Genomic DNA, 19,945 nt, shown 5'->3' with positions numbered 1-19,945 from the left:
GGAGACTTTGTCAAGACGTAGCTTCTTGGTTTTTAATTGATGTTCTGATCCAGCTATAACTGTCAGCACAGTATAAAATGTTCATGGCTACTGATATGATGCTTTTAGACATTTTCTAATGCACTAAAGAAATTCAACAGCTTAACAGAGAAGTATTCTATACACTTTGCACTGTTGTTTATGTTTTGCCAAGCTGTACTTCAGTAATTATACCAGGGATGTATTTTGTTGTACAGAAAAATTGCTTGTGCATGAAAAAGTAAAGAGAAGAATTGTGTCTATGTTAAACAGTTTAAGAAAGAAGCTACATCATACTTATATAAAATGTGCAGTTCAATTTCAATGCAATGACAATTGGTGAATACACACATTCATTAACAGTGGAATAGGGCATCAGTTAAACAAACAGACAAAAAAAATGTACACTGTAATTTTGCCATTACCCTAATGAGGCTGTGTCTGTGATCATTAATTGCTTCATTTCAGCAATGTTGTCCATGTTTATGACTGCAATGACATATGTTTTACTGCAGCATGACTCGTGTTCATTTAGGACATCAAAGGCTCATTAAGGCAGTCAATTAACTGGTGATCAAGGTGTAGACCAGTCAAATTATATATTTTTCCAGTACATTACATTCTTATATCACGCTTAAGTGATTACCTAAGTGCGTTCATCCCATTATTAAATGTCATGACAGGTACCTTTGTAAACAAATACGTTCTGAGAATAATGAAGAGGTGATTTTGAGAGGATGTAATGCCGACATATATAATCATATACATGATTTTAAATACAAAGACATAGATAAAAACACATCATGACATACGTAAAAACACATAAAATCATGGTAAATAGGTAGGAATGTGAAAAAAAGGTTTACTAATCGAACGTGACAACACTTCGGTAGTGGCATGGCAAAATGTGTCAATGCTCTTTTAGTGGTGTGTAAGGATTCATGTTTAAAGGGTTTTCTAAATAGGTTTTGTCAAAGTTTGTAGACTAACTTCAATGATGTTCTATTTCAATGTGCTTCTTTGTGTGAACTTCATGGTGTGCACCTTGTCACTTATTTCTCCAACATTCACATAAAAAACTAATCTGATTTGATAGGTCCTGGAGATTATTTTTCTGGGAGAAAATGAAAGCCACCTCACCTACGACCTCTAGTCCCTAAACTTCTGTTGTTGTTGCCTGGTAACAAGTTCTTACTCAACACTGCAGCCTTTTCAGACACAGTGGTAGAAGAATGAGAGGTTTTATGTTGGGGTATTATTGATGCAGGAGCACAAGCATTAAAATGGAATATCTTAGTCTGCCTCAGCTTCACTACTGGTGTGCTCTACAAAAAAGACCTGCTTCACGCCTGTTTCACTCCTCCTCTGCTCCACCCTCCCATGCTGTGTTGTAAAGTAAGTCCTTCATTATTGTGTAAGCGTGGTTTAGAAGCAAGGGTTGTTTACCATTGTGTCCCATGTCATGTAATAAAGAACCAGAAACAAGACAAGATTTCCTCCAACCACTAACACACCAGACAGATGGTTTATGTTTGATTTGAGGATTCTTATCAGCCGTTTTCCCTCCTTGCTGGTCTGATATTGGAAATCAGTTCCGGTTCTAGGACAGTCATATTCATTCAGTGGATATTTCTCAAATGGCTTAAACAGGGCCTGTGCATATCCCAGAGTTGTCTGGGAAAAAAATGTTGTTATATAATACATACAGAACATTTTCAAACCCTATACCATACAGTGGCAGTAACCCTAGAGCCTGAAATCCTTCCATTCACCTCAGTTCCGGTTTTTATTCTGTGGGATGAGTTGGGATATAATATCTGCTTTATGGTGGAGTTAAAAATATTTCAAAGGATTATGATCCATCTTTGCACACTTCAAAGACAATTGTGTGGCAGGATGTTTGATTATTTTTTAGGCTCTGCAATGGTTCACGTCCACTACAGTCCATTTGTTTAGGATCATTGTTTGCTGTGTATACAGAGAGCCTCATAAATGCCTCTGTAAATTCCCTCTGTGTGTTAATAGGGTTATGGTAGAGAGAGGTTGGCATTAAAGGAAAAACGTGGAACACACTGGCAGTTTCATCTCTGGTGTCTCCACTTGATTAGTTTAACAGCTCCTTTGATCTTTCACTGTGATTGAAGTGTTTTAGTGGAACACGGGGCATTCTTGGAGCCAGAGAGCAGGTGTCAAGCAACGTGCCACAAAATGCCTAAGAGGCACAACATCTTAATGTCAGACTGAAATTAAACAGTTTTCCATTACTGGGGCCCTTGAATCTTAATTCATTCCTTTGCAAACTATACAAAACAGGTGACAAGGTCAGTAAATACTTATTGAATAAGAGGTGAATGTTGACCTTTGAAAGCAGGTATAAAAGAATATAATTTTATTTAAGATGTATTTTGGAGGGAGGGGTCAGATTTCAGTACATTGAGTTGTAGCCTTTTGGAGTAACATGGAAGAATTGTGTCTGGACACAGATTGTGCACAGAAGTCGTAAGAAGTAAAAAAGCTGATTTTCTTCGTACAGGAAATTGGAATAATTTCTCTGCAGGCTCCGTAAGATTCCTCGTAATTGTCCGTGGTTCGAGTCACAACATCAACTGTTCATCACTTCAACTCCAGCAAGTTGCAGTTCTGAGTCGAAAGACCCATAAAGCTCGAGGTATCTCCAAGACACACTTCACAACACGAAACAATTTGCTACTTGTAATGTTACGTCAATATCTCTAGACACAAGACAGATGTTGCCATTACTTTTGACATTTGCACAAGTTGGACAGCAGCAGAGATAATGTCTGCCCTCCACTAGAAAGTCAGATAATGACGGTGCAGTAAGAACAGAGCATTGTGTTTATTATCACTGACAGACCCGCAAAAAATATTTCTGATAAACCCAGGGACTGGGCTTGGTATCTCTTCTGCTCATGAATGTAGATAACTACTTCTACATTGGTGTGTATTGTACAAGGAATGTTTGTGATGTTCTTAATGAGTTCAAATGCTAACATTAAGCAACCAGCCTAAACAATTGAGCAGGAGCTAAAACAGCACATTGTTTCCTGGGACAATGAAATGGGTCATCAACTCAGCCTTGCCCACTGTAATGGGCACATGCACAGATTGTTAGAAGTGCTGAGATAGGGAACAACTGCTTTTATGGTTAATTTTTATTTTATTTGTATGTTTTTCCATGGTGAGGTGCTGTGTGCCTCTTAGCGGCGCTAAGGATGGATGCGCCTTTGCTACTTCTACACTGCCATCCAACATCAACACTGCTTACCCCAGAAGACCTATCAAAAAAGCTAGAAATGTATTTTCTTGGTCAGGTAGCAGTCAGTGGCATTACAAAGGTTCCGATCAAGAGAGATCTCCCCACAGGAGAGATCATCCCAGTGATTCTTGTTAAGACTCCAAATCATTCCAATTAGGTTTGCTCCAAAGTGACTTTTTCAGTCATGCATCCAGGGATTTCTGCTGCCATCAATTAGAGACGTCAGTTTTAATCTGGGCTGGTTTCCCAGACACTGGTCATTTCCCATTACAGTCATCTTCTGGGAGGATCCTGTGATGCGATAGACATCTCCACGCCTCAGTAGAGGAGACGTGGAGGAGACCATAATTAAAGAAGTGGCATTTACTCCCAGTCAGGCTCCCTCTTAGATCTGAATCTGCAATTACCTTCTAGAAAATAGCTTTGTCAGGACAAGGCCCCCATTCAGCATGGCTCCCATCCTGGTGGCAACACTACAGAATGCAATCATTTTCACTGAAGCCGCAGTTTGATTGTTTAGCCCTTCACCCAGGGTTATCGCTAGCCACTCTACTGTAACAGATGTAGGGAGGGGAAGAATAGGGTAAGGGGTAAGAGAAGAATCATGTGCTTTTATTTATATTTAGTATTTTTTGCTGAATAATGATCTGCTGCAAGCTGATGAAAGAGAAAGCACAACCATAATTACGTTTTGATTTGAGGGCTAAACGTTCGAGACTTAACACTGGTATAATTAATCTCTTTCCTCTGCCTCTCTTTCTTTCTCTCTTCATCTCTCTCTCTCTCTCTCTCACCTCTTCCTCCCTTTCTTTCTTGCCTCTCCCTATGCCCTCCCTCCCACCCGTCCTCCCTCCCTCTTTCTCTTTCTCCCTCACACACACACACACACACACACACACCCTCTCCAACTCTTTATCAAGCTCATAAGGACTATTTGCACAGAAGGCAATTAAAAGCTTTGGTGGTTCCTGTAGACTAAGGGGTCATTTGGGGGCCCCAGGCCACACATGCGGCAGGGCCTTATTGGACAGGGCTGCGTTGTGCAGTCAAATAGCATCAGTAAATAGACTCCAGGTAGGGCCTGAGAGCCAACAAGAGCGCATCTGCATTAATCAATGGGAAATTATCCTGGATGTAATTTGTGGAGGGTAGCCATGCACCTGCCTAGAAATGTGATATGTGTGTATATGTTCATAAATGTCTGTGTATATGCGTGTGTGTGGTTGGAGGGGAGGATAGTACCTGAATAAACAATCTTTAAAGTCTGTTGTTGACAAGAAATTAGATGCAATTAGAGACAAAGAGACAAAGTAGAACAATAGAAACAAAATCCTTGGCACATAACACTCTGTATACGAACAGATGAGTGTAAACAGATTTAAGGAACCATGCGCAGACCCACACACACTCTCCAGGTAGCAAACAGCAGGAAATAAATTGATACTTAATGGTGGCGCCAGAGATAAGCATGTCCTTAAAATGACCATATGCAAGTGTGCAGATAATGAAGATATACAGCGGATTATCTCCTTTGCATATCTGACCAATCAATCCTCTCTCTGTGGTCGCATGCTGAGGCCACAATCATTACGCCACACCTCCTAATCAGTGTTACTCTTTGAAAACGAATGCACTGCATGCTCTTACCCACAACTTACCCTACCTGTGCCCTCCATTCTAAGGATGCAGGTGTGGACGGCAGTTTGGCCTTTTCCAGCTTCCCTTCCTCCTCTCTTCCCTCTTCCAGTCTCCCACGGCCCCTCCCCTTGTCTCCTGTCACTCACGTCCATCATGCCATCTCTAAACAGAGAAAGATAGTAAGAGAGAGAGAAAAGAGGACAATCTGGAGTGTTTTTGGGCCTCCACTGTCAGCTGGTGACCTTCTACAACATGACTCTCTCCTGCCTCGTTTTCAGGATTTAGACGCTCGCCGCTCTCTCTCTTTATCACTCCTCGGGATCAGCAATCGCTCACAGCACAGTCTCTCGGCAGTGCACTGGTCAACTCTACACCGCACACTGCTCTGGGACTACAATGGCTACAACACAAAACCAAGGGGTGGGTGGGGGTTACAGTATGTGGTTTCCTTTATATCCATTACCAAATTATGTGGCTCATTTACGGACAGAAGCTTAATCCCAGATGACCTGGTGGGAATTTGTGTACAGTGTCCACTTCCTTCTCAAGTGGTTGTCAAGGTTTTGTGTCAAAACTGGAATCACCAAGAAAGGGAACGTTTGTTTCTTGACTGGGAGGTACTTCAGGAAATACAAAATAAAACATAACTTTACAGACACATATGCAAGTGGGCCCGTTCTCCATACGTCGCTTATTACATTCAAGATCAAATGACACATTTGACACGCTTATCATGATCTGGCTAATTCGGTTCTTTGAACACCCATGTTGTTTATAATTGGGTGTGCTTGCCTTCGGCAAGACCACAACCTTTGTTATCTCACATATATATTATTATTAGGGTTCTTCCGGTAGGAGGAAACCTATTGTTTTTGTTACTATTCTTCTTATTATTAGGGTTCCTCCGGTAGGAGGAAACCTATTGTTTTTGTTAGTATTCTTCTTATTATTAGGGTTCCTCCGGTAGGAGGGAACCTATTGTTTTTGTTAGTATTCTTATTATTAGGGTTCCTCCGGTAGGAGAAAACCTATTGTTTTTGTTAGTATTCTTCTTCTTATTAGGGTTCCTCCGGTAGGAGGAAACGGAAACCTATTGTTTTTGTTAGTATTCTTCTTATTATTATTATATTTCTCCGCTAAACGGCCCAATAGCTCAAAAAGTCCTGGACAAGATTTTTTCCAATTTGGCCCAATGATACAACAGGTCACTCATTACTCCCAGACGGCTAGTGGCCCATGTGCGCCCATAGGTGGCGCTATAAAACACACCCAAAGTCTACGTGATTTCCCCAGCGCCCCATTACTCCAAAATGCCTGAAAATGTGTACACATGCCTTATTTCTAATGGGGAACAGAAAAGCCTCAAGGACCCATATTGTCAGACTTATGAATTTTCTTGTACTGTCCAAATTTGGTACAACCTTCAAAACCCTTCTACTCATAAACCATAGACCCAATTGACTTGAAATTAGTTCCAGATGTGTAAAATACATGTCTTTACATAGGGTGACATGGAATAAGAAATGCAATACAAATGGCATGAATGTATTTATGCAAATGTCAAAATTGCCTCAATATTTTTTTTGTTAATAAATCAAATATAATTTTGACTGATTGTTTTTCAAACCTAATAGGGTTCAAGATGACATCAATCTCTAGTACCATAAACAATTTCACCTTGGTATGTCAATATATGATTGAATTCAATTGAATTGCTCCACAGTGCGCACGCTCAAAATTCTCACAGACTCATCCTGCCCCTTGACACTAGGGTGACCACCTGTCCCGCTTTGCGTTGTGTCGCACAGCATTTTCACCCCTTGTTCCGTACGTCGCATATTGAAAATGCTGTGCCATACAGCGCAAAGAGGAACAGGTGGTCAACCTACTGACGCGCGAGCTTGGCAAGACGCACACACATTCTTTCTGGAAATGGTGTGCTGACCAAGCCCCCACCCTTGGTCTTTAGCTCCTGTTTCGCAGCTCGCCGTTACGAATATAAATTATTTTTCGGCGGCCATTGTTGTTTTCAACTGGAATCGCGTGATAGCCGTGTTGGAGGCAGCCACGTTCGGTAAGTCCTATTTTTACACATTTTAAGCTAGAATCAATGATTGGGTTCGTGAAAGTACACTACTCTTGAATTATGGTGAAGGTTTGAGCACTTTGAGACCTTTGGATCGTTAGTTTGAAGTGACGGAAAACCGAACTCGAAAAGTAGCTTTTTCCCTCTGTGTTCTTACTGAATCATGAAGCATCTCGGCAAATTCATCAAAAAGGTAGAGGAGGGCAGCTTTTAGGAGAACAAGCGATTCCCAACAGACCTGTCGGCTCAGAATTTTGATTTGGCTTGTGAAAGTCTTTGTAATATTAAGCCTATGCGCCAGGGAGACCGCAAACATCCATGTTTTGGTCGCATCATGATCATAAGTTCACAATTTTACAGTTCGGTCGACACCAAAAATGTCAAGGAGGGCAGCCTTTAGGAGATGTGGGAATCGTGAAAGTCTTTGTAATTTGAACGAGTGCGGGTCACCCGTGAGAGTATTTTAGGCGGCAGCCATGCTAGAAAGCGTCATAGTAGTATTTTTCGTAATTGTATAGTTCAATTTTACACGAAAAGACTGAAAGAGGGAAATGTTATGACAATATGACTATTGTGAAGACAGCCAGCGGGTCAGCATATTTTTGTGATTTGTTTTGACGTTAGCCTCACAGTCAGACTGGCAGTGTGTAGCTAGTAGTAGGATACTGCCTTCAATGCCACAGCTATGGCTAAACTTTATTTTGTCAAAAGAAACGTTAGATGACAAGAAAACGATTTGTGGGTGAAATTATCATGACCTGTGGTTTCAAACCAGTGTAGCTCACTGCAATGCTGTAGTCTAGTACTGTAGCTAGCTGACAAAAACATCCCCACAGCTGTTTACAGTCAAAAGTCAAACGAAACGCCGGCACATGTTCGGCACTACCCTTACTTAAATCAAAAGTCTTTCAATAGGTGAAACTATCTGACTAATACACTGAACTCCATTGCCACAGCCTTAACTTTGTCAATCTGTTCATGAAAATAATTCATATCAGCTAGACTGTTCAACGGAAGTAACATTAAATCGAATTCAACCAACTCAATCGCTACCAAGACAAACAGTCTAGTAGTAGTAGTAGCCTACAACTATTGCATATTTTCAGTTAGCAGATGGTACTATTTGAATTGCGATTCCATGTGAGATAGCAACTGCTGGTAACGTTGTTGTTAAAATAAGCTTTAAAGGGGGTTCTTTATTAATGAATTAATGCAATATGAGTAAGCTAAATGCCTGAAAATATCAAGGGAGAAACGTAGAATGACATGTAAGTCATAGAGATTAGGTCAAGTTTAACACCGGTCTGCCAAATGTATTCGTTATGATTCAACTATGTGGTTGCTGATCACCATTCCCTCTTGCAGGGGAAGTAAGACAACTATTTCATTCTACTCTTGACTTTTAGTATTTTGAGTTGTAAATGAGCAGAAAAAAATATGCTTTTAAATCTGTATCATCTTTATGAATAATAAGTAGGCTATGCATTTTTATATAAAATATACAGAAATAACAGTTGTAAAATGTAATTTAAATACGGACCCCTGCAACCAACGCAAGCAAGCACACCCTACAATTTCCCCAGAAATTGTACCCTCTCTAGTTATTATAGCTGGATTGAGTTATGCGTTGGTCTAAAAGGGGGTATGTATCGATAGTAGAAACCTTGATCAGCAACGCTGCTATTGGCTGCTCACATAAGTCTATGGCTGCTCACCGTGGCCAAAATGAGTGCCCTGTTTTTTCCTCAACAGAGCCAACAGCGCAACAGCTTGCTCGAAGGTTACTCCAAATTTGAAGATTTAATCGGAACGCCAGGGAACACCTTAAAGTCTGCAAAATCCAAGAAAGAAGGCTGGCAAAAAGTATCAGACCAAATTAAATTTAGAGTAGTGACCACGCATTTTATCGCTTATTACAGTAAGCTAGGCCTATGTTTTCATACTTCCAAATTTTCATTTATCATATTTAAATCATATGATGTGGTTTCAACAAATGTATTATGTAAATTACACCCTCACGACAGGCTATCCGCTAAAAAAGTATAGGCTAGCATATCGCGCTGTGCTTAAGGAGCCAATCACGCATTGAGCAATTAATTCGTTTTCATGTTAAATTCTGCTAATTATTCTTGCAGGTTCCTGTAGTAAAACCGGACAAGAGATATCTGTGACAGACTTCCTGTATCACCTTTGCTTGTAAAGCCTCAATCATGTTTACATAAAATAAACATGCTCCCGAGCAGGTTTAAGCTTCTAATATGTTATCCATATTCATGTGGCTTGCCACTTCCTTCATTTACTTCTGGAGCAATAAAGTATCAATCTAATCTTCCTATGAACCCGGTTAACACAAAATATTGTACACTGCTAATCGTCAGCTAACTAAATGGTAGGCGAATAGACAATCAAGCTTGATATGGTTTGGTCATGAACTAGCACTGTTCAAAGATGTCCAACCCAAGTTCTCAATGTCTGCAGAAAAACACAAAAGAACAGAAACCTGCTCTCGCAATGCAGTGTTAGGCTACTAATAAAATAATTGTGATAACTTTAATTTATCTTCACAGTGCCCGCCCACTAGGGATAATTTTCCATATCAAATAACGCAATGCGTCCTCTACTTTTATGAGGTGACCTGACGCTTAGGTCATTGACCTTTAGTGACACCATCTATATGGGTAACACCATTTTCATTATCTGGGAAGTCATACCCTAATCTTTTGTTACATTTCCTTCTCATGTAATACACTTTCCCCTAAATTCAGCCTAATAACATACTCCAAACTAACACAATGTACCATCATTAGGCTACAGTGTCTTGGTAAAGGGGTGAAAAATACTAGATTTTAATTAAACTTCCATTCAGGATTACGACTGCAGATGCATTGATTAAAGAGAAGTTTAAAGAATTATAACATTCTTTAAACATTTTTCCAACGGTACACTCAAAAGCCAATGCTACTAAGAAACCCTTTTAAAATCAAACACTCTAAAAATAAGGTTATAATATTTAATTTGATGTCTTTAATTCATTCAATTATGCCTTATGTGTCAGAGTGTGTGGTGGGGTAGGACCCAAACGCAGAAGAGTAGCAAGACATTGCCTCAAACAAAGGGTTTATTCTTTTAAACGGGAAACAACCAGGGTCAGTAGCGGTCCTAACACATTTGGCGCCCTAGGCAAGATTTTTCACCAGCACCCACTCTTATGCCGCCCTAGGCGGCTGCTTATGTCGCCTATAGGAAAGACCGGCACTGGACAGGGTACTCACGTTAACAAGGGTAAGGACAAGACAAAGACTGGACACAAAACAGGAACCTAAAATACACAGAACCAAACAAGACACAGATGGACATGATAATACAAACAAGGACTGAAACCACTCAACGAGACACAGGTGAAGACAATGGCAGACACAAGGACGCGGTAGGGCAGGGCAAAACCAAAAACGGGGGCACGGCTGTGGCCGTGACATTATGCCTGCCCAAAGGTGGGTGAATGTATTATCCCAACGTTGCAGCAACGTTGCCAGTAGGTGCTCAGTTGGTAACGCCCGACGTTACCTTCTGGCAACATCGTAGCAACGTTAAAGGGAATGTTGCCAGTTGGTCCCATGGACAAGGTTCCCACAACGTTGTACCTTGGTCGGCTGGTTACGTTATTTTTAGACCTGTGGGCAACGTTGCCGCGACGTCGTACCTTGGTCGGCTGGTTAGGCTATGTTATTTTTAGACCTGTGGGCAACGTTGCCGTGACGTCGTACCTTGGTCGGCTGGTTACATTATTTTTTTGGTCCCATGGACAACGTTGCCGCGACGTCATTTTTAGGTCCGTGGGCAACGTTGCCGCGACGTACCTTGGTCGGCTGGTTACTTTATTTTTTGGTCCCATGGACAACGTTGCCGCGACGTTGTACCTTGGTCGGCTGGTAACGTCATTTTTAGGTCCGTGGGCAACGTTGCCGCGACATCGTACCTTGGTCGGCTGGTTACGTTAATTTTTGGTCCCGTGGACAACGTTGCCGCGATGTCGTACCTTGGTCGGCTGGATACATTCATTTTGGTACCATGGATTAAGTTGCTGTTAAGTCGCTCTTTGGTCGCAGGACAACGGATCTCGAGTGCAGTGGTTTATCATAGATCACACTGGACTGCTCTCAGTTCTGACACTTTTGTAATGTAGCCATAGTCTACATGAATTTCAATCACACAATATTAAATGTTGCACCCAGCACGTATAAATGTAGAAAATGTATGTAATTCATGTGCAGCTCAGCCCCAGCATGGCCATCAACTTTCTCAAATGCAGGAACATAGCTTTAATAAATAAAAGACTGAATTTGGAATGTAATTCTTATATTCTTAGCCTTGGGCCTATATTAAAATATAAGTATTTCATTCTTTACATGTACAAAAGCAATCAATGTGTGATGTGTAACATGATTAAGCAAACATTCTTTGTCCAGCACACCAAAGCTGTATGACACACAATGCAAATTTGAGCTGCAATAACTTTGTAATACATAATTGTTAAATGTGACCAAAAGGCAAGCGACTCTTTAAGTTTCATTTCAAAAGACAAGTCATCACAGAATATTACAATTCTTACTCAGCAAATCTAGGTTTGCTCAGTCTGCCCCTGAGCAACAACTTTGTGCATGCCCATTTCAACGCACCTCTGAAACTGGGATTTCAGAAAAGAGTTTGCAGGGATTCAAACTGAACGCATGGATTAAATTAGGAAATTAGCTACTTCAAAGGTGAGTTTCTTTACAGAAATAGATTTAAATATATAAACATATTTTCTGAAATTGGATGGAGCATGCTATTACGTATAGGTTTGAAATTTAGGCTATTTAATTTAGCCTGGTTATCTGTTTCAGATTCACATTGTTTACGTTAGGATTTCGCTAGCTACTAGTAGTAAAGCTAGTATAATGTACTGTAGAGGTAAGGCTAAACCCTCAAGAAAGTTATGTTTAGACTGAAAATACATACATAAAAGTTTTGCGTCTCACAAATCACCCACAAAAGAATCAGTGAAAATAAACGTTCAGAACTGTTTGAAAAAACCTTGTCCGAAAATAGTTTATTTAGCCCTGGATTTTCAAAGACTGTGGAGCTAGCGCGTGGCTGGTCACGTTTTGATCAGTCAGTCATGGCAATGCACAGCAATGGCGTCTATAAAAGTATCATGTCACTAATTCTTCCAATTTGTACATGACATCTGTTTTTGGATAAGTTTATTCGTTTTAACCTTAAGATGCGTGAGTTCTAAATATTTCCGCCGCTTCCACGAGTCAGTTTTTTCCAAAACGGCAGCTAGGCAGCTTTAGCTTCCGTTACCTAGCAACCTAGCATAACACTCGTAGCAATGCTCCTACCTGCTAGTGTTACTTGTTAGCCTACTAATTGTACATTTTGAAGCTATACTATAGCGTTTGTCATATTGTTTGTCTTGTTGGTTTTGCCGGGAATGTGGACAATTTGGTAGGTAAACTGTTGCAGGTACAGCAACCACCGTTCCTCTCGGGCTGATGGGGGTAGTGAATTGGGTGATAGCACCTTCACCGATGAGGTACAAACTGAATTTTCGACAGGCCCAGAATACTCAGAGAGCTTCTCTTTGAACTGAGAGTAGCGTGTCTCAGTAGGCGTGAGCTTCCTGCTGGCGTAATAGACAGGCTTCAGACTCCGTCTGTCTGTTGTTGCTCTAAGATACTGCATAAGCCGATGGGAGAAGCGTCACAGGTGATTCTGGTTGGTCTTCCAACTGAGTAGTATGCCATGATGGGGGCGTTGATCAAAGCGGTTTTGAGCTGGTCAAACGCACTCTGTTCTTCCCTCTCCAATTTCCACTCAGCATCTTGCTTAGTGAGCTCCCAGAGAGGCGCAGTTATGGTGGCGAACTGTGAGACAAACTTTGCACAGAAATGGGCCAATCCGTGGAAGCTGCGCATTTGTGACGCATCAGTTGGTGGGGGAGCATGCGCGATGGCTTTGACCTTTTCATCTGACACCTTTAGGCCTTCTTGTGATAGGACATGACCCATGTACTTGATGAATGTCAGTTTGATCTGGCATTTCTTCTCATTGACTGTCAGTCCTCTTTCAGCTAGCCGTTGCATCACGGTAGCCAGCCTTGTGTCATGTTCAGCTTCTGTGCTGCCAACTATGACTATGTCGTCAGACATGTTGTATGCACCTGGGCAGTCTTTGATAACTTGGCTGATTATCTGTTGGAATTTTTCAGATGCCATTTTCACTCCGAACAAGAGCCTCTTGTATCTGTAGAGTCCTTCTGGTGCAGCGAATGTTGTGATTTCTCTGGAGTCGGGATGGAGCTCTACTTGGTGATACGCCATGTTGAGGTCAATTTTGGAAAAGTATTTTCCTCCGGCCATTTCCTGGATGGTCTCGTCGATGGTAGGCACTGGGTGACGCTCACGGATGATGGCCACATTAGCTCTTCGCATGTCGATGCATATTCGCACATCTCCATGTTTGCAGTCATTTTCTGGCCTTTTCTCCCAGTGACTAGTGGATTTACCCAGTGAGCTGGTTCTGGCACTCGCTCAATGACGTCTAGGTCCACTAGCTCTTGTAGTTTTTCGATGACGCGCTTTTCTGCGATTGAATGGAATCCTCCGCACAGGCTGAATGACTGGAGTGACGTCTGGATCAATTTTCAGTCTGAGCTGGTAGTTCTCGAGTTTCCCCAGCCCAGTGAAGACTTGAGGGTACTTGTGCGTAGACTTGACCATACGTCGGCTCCAGAACAGCTCAGGATGTTTGCGTCGATGCCCACTCTCAACAGTCCTGGGTCTTTGCTGGTTCTGCTGCTTAAGAGTGATGCTTGTGCTTGTGGCACCACGAAGAACGAAGCAGTGGCACGCCGTGTTGTGTTTGGGACTTCAACTTCAAGTGTGCACTTGCCTAAGAGCGTGAGGGGTTGTTTGTTGGCATAAGAATACAATTTGGTGGACGCAGACTGCAGACTGACTTTGGGCCAAGCCTTCTTTAATCTTTTTCAAAATCATGCACGGACAGCGTGTTGTGGTGAGCACCTGAGTCTATCACCATGGGTAAGGTGAAACCGTTCAGGCGCAGGTCTAAGGCGTCCTCTGTTTTAGATATTCTGAATAGGTAGAGATCTTCAGAATCACTCCATGAGTCCTTACGTTCTCCTTCTTCTACCCTATGTTGGTAGCCTGACGTTGTCATACTCATAATTCTAGTCAGAATATGAGTCTGAAAACTCTCCGTTGGGCTGTGACTACGGGGCGTGTTTCAACCGAACTCGTGAAACAAATGCCTCTTCGCTCAATTGGATAGACCTATAACCAATCAGAGCAACGTAATATGTTGTTTGTTGAAAACAAATTCAACCCAAGGGCTCTTTCGTGACGTTGTTGATTACGTTAATGTTGATCATCTGTCCATCATCGTATAAAGCCCGCCCTGGCAATTTCATTGGTCCGTCCCGATCCTGGTTTTATGTAGTTGTTCCCAATACGAGACCCTCCAGACCCAACTTCCTGACCAAATTTTTTTGTGGGCGGGGAGAAGTTGGGCTGGCAGCCAGGCTACTATGTTGGCCTTTTTTGTTTCGACCTTTGCTTTGCTTTGGATCATCCTTGCTGCGACCTGAGGCTCTGCTGCGACCCTGTGAACTCGGCATGTCATCTGGGTTTGACTTGCATTTGTCTTTGTGGAAACAGAGATCATCAAAGTGACCCTTTTTGCCACAGTGGCTGCACTTCTATGGTTCTTGGATCGGATGCATTCGCGACCTATGTGTCCTTGTGCACCACATTTGTAGCACCCTGACTGTGATGCTGACTTGGGCTTTGGTTTGGGCCTTGCTCTGCTGGAGACATGGTTTGTGTTGGATGGAGGACTGAGAATTGGCGCCTCCTTGTGGTGGTATGAGCCAATTACTTGGATAAGGCGATCCAATGTGAGATTATCTTCTCTGTATAATTTGTCTTTTAACTCGGAATTTTTAATGTGCAGTAGTACTTCATCTCTTACATGGTTATCAGCTTCAGCATTGAAGTTGCATGTTTTCACTAGTACTTTGAGGCGAGTGATGAAATTATTTATTGTTTCACCAGCATTGGGCTCAGTTTCCCAGAATTTTGTACGGGATTTTGGTATGTTCTCCCTTAATGCAAAAGCGATATCGAAGATTCCGATGGCTACTTGATACACATCACGCTGATCATTAGCAGGTTGGTGGGCTCTCTGCTCGTCAGTGAAATTTTTCCAAATCTCACGCAGTCCCTCTCCCCTGTTCGCAATAACACAGCTCGCTTTTGTGCAGCATTTACAACCCCTGATGCTATGATGTATATTTCAAGTTCATCCTTCCACATTTCCCATCGTTGATGTAAAGTTTCAGGCTCGCCAACAGTGTCTAATGGTTTCGGTGGCGCGAGACCACCAAGGGCAACATGAGCCATCTTTACTTTCGATTTCAAACGAGGCTTCTAACAGGTTTCGTAAGCAGTAATTCTGGCATATATACGCTCAATTTCGGTTATTAAACATTTTGGCATCACACAGAAAACTTATTTCACTTCCCTGAAAGAGTTGTCGAAATTTTCCAGTGAAGATCCGGAATTGTAGATCCGACTTTCGTTGCAACGTCCTTACAAGGTTGTGAGTTGCAGATATTTTATTTTTCTGCTTCGGGTCCGTCCACAGCTGAGAGGGCTTCTTAATTCCGTCCTTCTATGCTATCGATCTCATCCTCGTCGCCAGTTGTGGCGTGTTATGAATCACACACACGAAAGTATGTCAGTTTTATGGAGCTTTAATAAACACATTCACCTCGCATGGACACATGTGTATCAACGGTTCACTCTCTAACATTTTAGTCTTGTTATGATCTTGTGATAGTATACTTCTATTATAAGAACGCTACAGACGGCTAAACATATGATACCTCGTTGGAAAGCTACGATTCTTGTGCTTTCATTGAAATAAACCAATTCAAGCTCAACTCGCAACAGCAAGTACCGTCAACGTCTTTGTCCAGTGACCGTTCCTTCAACAATGCCAGAGAAAAAAGTTTGACTTACCTATGATTACTTTGGAATGTTCCAGGTATGCACACAACTCATCAAAACCTCATCTTCTTACATTCCTAAAGGTCCAAAGTATTAAACCATGTCGAGTAGTTGTCCAAACAATGAATTATATCCACACATAGCCACGATCTTGTTGCTTCATTCTTCCTTCGTCATTAAAAAAAAAAAATTGTGTCAAAACAATCACTCATAGCAAGAGATCTGAGCAGAGTACAAACGCGCGGATAGTCTTAAAATGGCCGCTACACCCTAAGATTTTGATCGACACCTCATTTGACCCAATAGGAGCACCCATACCCCGGCGACAGCCCTCTAAAGCCAACTAGGTCTGTGTGGTATTGTTTGACTTTTGATTTGAATTGGGTAATGCTTCAACCTTCAACCTGGCTTCAACCTTCAACCTCAGGCCTCTGTTTTCAACACAAACTCTAGGCGGAAATTGAAACTTTCACTTTCCTTGACTTCAAGCTTCTATTACTCAACACCAGTAGGACTGACAGGGGTCCTAACAACAAGAAACATAACGAGTGTCAGCTTTCAAAAGAGTCCATTTACATGCATTTACTCCAAATGGTTCAAGAACAGCATTCAATTTACTTTGGGTATGCTGTTTAGGCATTTTTGGGAACATTTAACAGGATCCAGAAGGGGTTAAATACAACTTTCCCACAGTGTCCAACCTAGGCACAGAATGTCTTCTTTAACAGTCAGTCCACCCTTGACAGAAAGCATTGTATGTGTCAGGGGCCTAGATGTGTCTGTGAGAATTTGGAGCACGTGTGCATGTAAGAGGAGGAAGGCAGACAGTCATTGGAAGAGGCCCTAGCATTTAGTCAAGCATGCATATTTCAAATAGTCACAATAAATCTTTTTCTCATCTTACATTCAACAAACATTTGTATTCTAAACATTGTCAAGAGTCTTCCAATGAACTAGCGATTGAATCGGAGTATCGGTTTTAGATGATGTGTAAAGTAGTATTTTATCATTAGCGAAAAACTTGATTTCCTTTTCATGAAGTACTTTTTGGAGATATGAAGTTGCACTTGCACATGGTAATATTTTGTGGTGTCTTCCTCTTGTGTGGAACAGACCAAGTCCCTAGATCAATGTGGCATTGAATTATGAACACCTGAAATATGTGCACAGGTGTAAATTCACCATTATCTTAATAATTTGGCAATTTTGTTATATATTCTTTATTGCTTATCACTCTATAGAAAAACATATGTCCTATAAATCTGTATCACATTTGTTAATTGGAGCTACGGTTCAGGAGAAGATTTCTGTAGTTTTATACACATTTTCATTGTGCAGAAAAATCCAAGACGGCGGCAGTTATGGGTTCCTGAGGCTATTTTGTTCCTCATGAGAAAAAAGCATGGACATATGTATTTCAGAATGTGACATGCAATGAGAATATTCATGTTTTCTGGCAGGAAATTTGACATGTTAGAACAGTGAAACAGTTTAACATTGAACATTTGTATTTTCTGTTATAGTGTATTGATTAGGTGTGCAAAATTATATTAATTACAGATCACTTAAAACACAACCTCATACTGAAGGGTAAGATAATTTTCCAACAATGGCATGCTGCCACACTTAATTTTAAAATCAACCAGAATAAAACCTTTTGCATTCTGGTAAAAATCAGTGTCTGATTTCCATACAAAACCACTCTATTAATATCCCTGCCCTTATGTGCAGTTTATCTCGTCACTCACAGGGAAATGAGCTATGAAGAATGATAATAATTATCAACGGACATCTCTGCAGTAGAGCATCTGTTGCTCTTCTTCGTACAAAACAATCAGTGTCAAACACAAATGCTGAAAGAAGCACAATTGTTGAAAAGGAAAACTAAAAAGCAAATACCTAATTGAGTTTGTGAAAAAACACGTATAATGTCACCTTGTTAGCAGTTTCATCATGTTTGTTTAATTATGGATATTTCTTCACATTCTCAGAATATAGGGAATCCTCAAATTTAATGCTAACTCACACTTCTTTAATAACATGACCTCCCATGATACTTTTCTAAACAGACACCACGACCAGAACAATTTCCTGTGTTCACTTGAATTATAACATAGTATTCTGTTTTTATATTACAAACTTACGCTTATAGTAATGTCACTGGATATTAAAGATGGTTCTGTTTTAAATTGTATCCCTATTCTTAGAGAATCTCCTCAGCTCCCAGTGCAAAGCATCTCTGGGTCTTGACCAGGATGAAGCATTAGACCACAGAATCCCCAGGATCATATTGATCATCCCCTCTGATGGCTTGAGAGAAAGTGAACTCACATAACCAGACAAGATGTCATGTGCATAGGAGAGGAACTAGTCTCCAATGCTATTTCACTGATCACGTCTGGGAATGAGAGTCCCAGACCGAATAACCAGGTTAACATGAGCCTGAAGGTACCAGAGAAACTTTCAGAGAAGGTGATTGCATTACATGGTGTTCGGTAGATTTTCAACATTTTATTCAGTAAACTGTCTAACACGTGGTACAGAAGATGTAGCATCAGCTAACATGTTTAGGCATAATTCCAGTCAGATACAGCAGGTTGTGTCCTAAAGACGAACAAGTAGTTGATCTCCTTATGACGTGAATGACTATGAAGAGGATGATAAAAGTGATGGTCTGTGTGCAGTGGGTATGTGTGTGTATGTATGTGTGTTTGCGTGCAGTGTGTATGTGTGTGTGAGTGTATGTATATTTGCTTGCCGAGTGCCTAATGTTCTACATGCCAAACACAGTTGTGACTGAGATTAAAAGAGCAGCATGCGTGGATGGTATGAAATTATGGATTTAGCAGGATCAACCTCATTACGTATGCAGTTATTCAGGAATCTGTCTGTGGAGTGTGTGTGACACACCTCCAGACTGACAGCTCATGTGTGAAACATACTGAGCAACACCAAGGAGCTGCTGGTCTCCCATTGATACATCTGCTGCTGCCAGGAGCAGCAAAGCAAAAGGAGGTTGTTGTAAGGAATAATGAGGTGTTTAGCTAATTATCCCAGTCGAAATGTTGAAAATAATCTCATCAGTGATGCACATTAACAGATGAAGTTGCCATGTTAGTATATGTACCTGTATGACAGTGTCTCATAACTGAACAGCATGACTGATGACAGAACATCTTGGAAGCATCCCAAAGATTTTTTACTTGACATATTCTGATTCTGATTAATTTGAATGCAAATCACCCTAAGGTAAAGGACACCTTAGAAGTCATGGAGATTGAAACATTATTTTCAGTGAGAGGGGACTCATTTCCACTTTGCAGGTACTTATCCGTGGGTACATTAATATACAAGGAGTTTTTACACATTTCATGTATATTTTGGCCCATGACATTTACACATTTCATGTATATTTTGGCCCTTGACATTTACTATCAGTCTCCCTAAATGACTGTAGAGAGGACCCTTATATGGTCATCTATGGTCAAAATGGAAGACTACTTTGAAATGATAATTCAAGGAGATTTTCAAAGTTAATGATTTGGACTATGCTTCTTTTAACTTTCCAGAAGGTAGGTTCCAGAACAAAATCTCAGGATTTTTTTGCAGTATATCTAAGCAATAACACCATCTTATGTAGAGTTGCGATGTCTATAGCAACCCAATAAAAGACACGTTCCATGCTTGCAGTTACGGTATATATTTGAGATGTCACTGGAGTCATCTTTCAAACAAATCAGTGGAAGGATATGAAATAAGATTTTTTTTCTTTCCAGTACAAGAACACTGTCGAGACAAAATCATTACCACAAGAATGACTCTCTCTCTCCAATGTTAAAGTATCCTCATGAA

The 19,945-nt window shown here is 41.0% G+C and overlaps 1 long non-coding RNA gene across 2 annotated transcripts; it reads right to left on the bottom strand.

The window, feature by feature from the left end:
* Positions 1-16,277, bottom strand: LOC146234327 (uncharacterized). Of its 2 annotated transcripts, none has more exons than XR_014741672.1 (4): positions 16,106-16,277; positions 4,959-5,095; positions 3,703-3,847; positions 1-3,612 (listed from the first exon to the last, which is right to left on the bottom strand). It is a non-coding gene; the product is annotated as an uncharacterized LOC146234327 (long non-coding RNA). The 2 variants fall into 2 exon arrangements; XR_014741673.1 differs by having other exon boundaries at positions 3,703-3,844.
* Between the last annotated feature and the right edge of the window lie 3,668 nt (positions 16,278-19,945).

Source organism: Hypomesus nipponensis, chromosome 23 (assembly GCF_054491055.1).
Source record: "Hypomesus nipponensis isolate SF chromosome 23, ASM5449105v1, whole genome shotgun sequence".
Taxonomy (NCBI): domain Eukaryota; kingdom Metazoa; phylum Chordata; class Actinopteri; order Osmeriformes; family Osmeridae; genus Hypomesus; species Hypomesus nipponensis.
The sequence above is the reverse complement of the archived record's forward strand: the minus strand, read 5'-3'. Positions and strand labels throughout refer to the sequence as shown.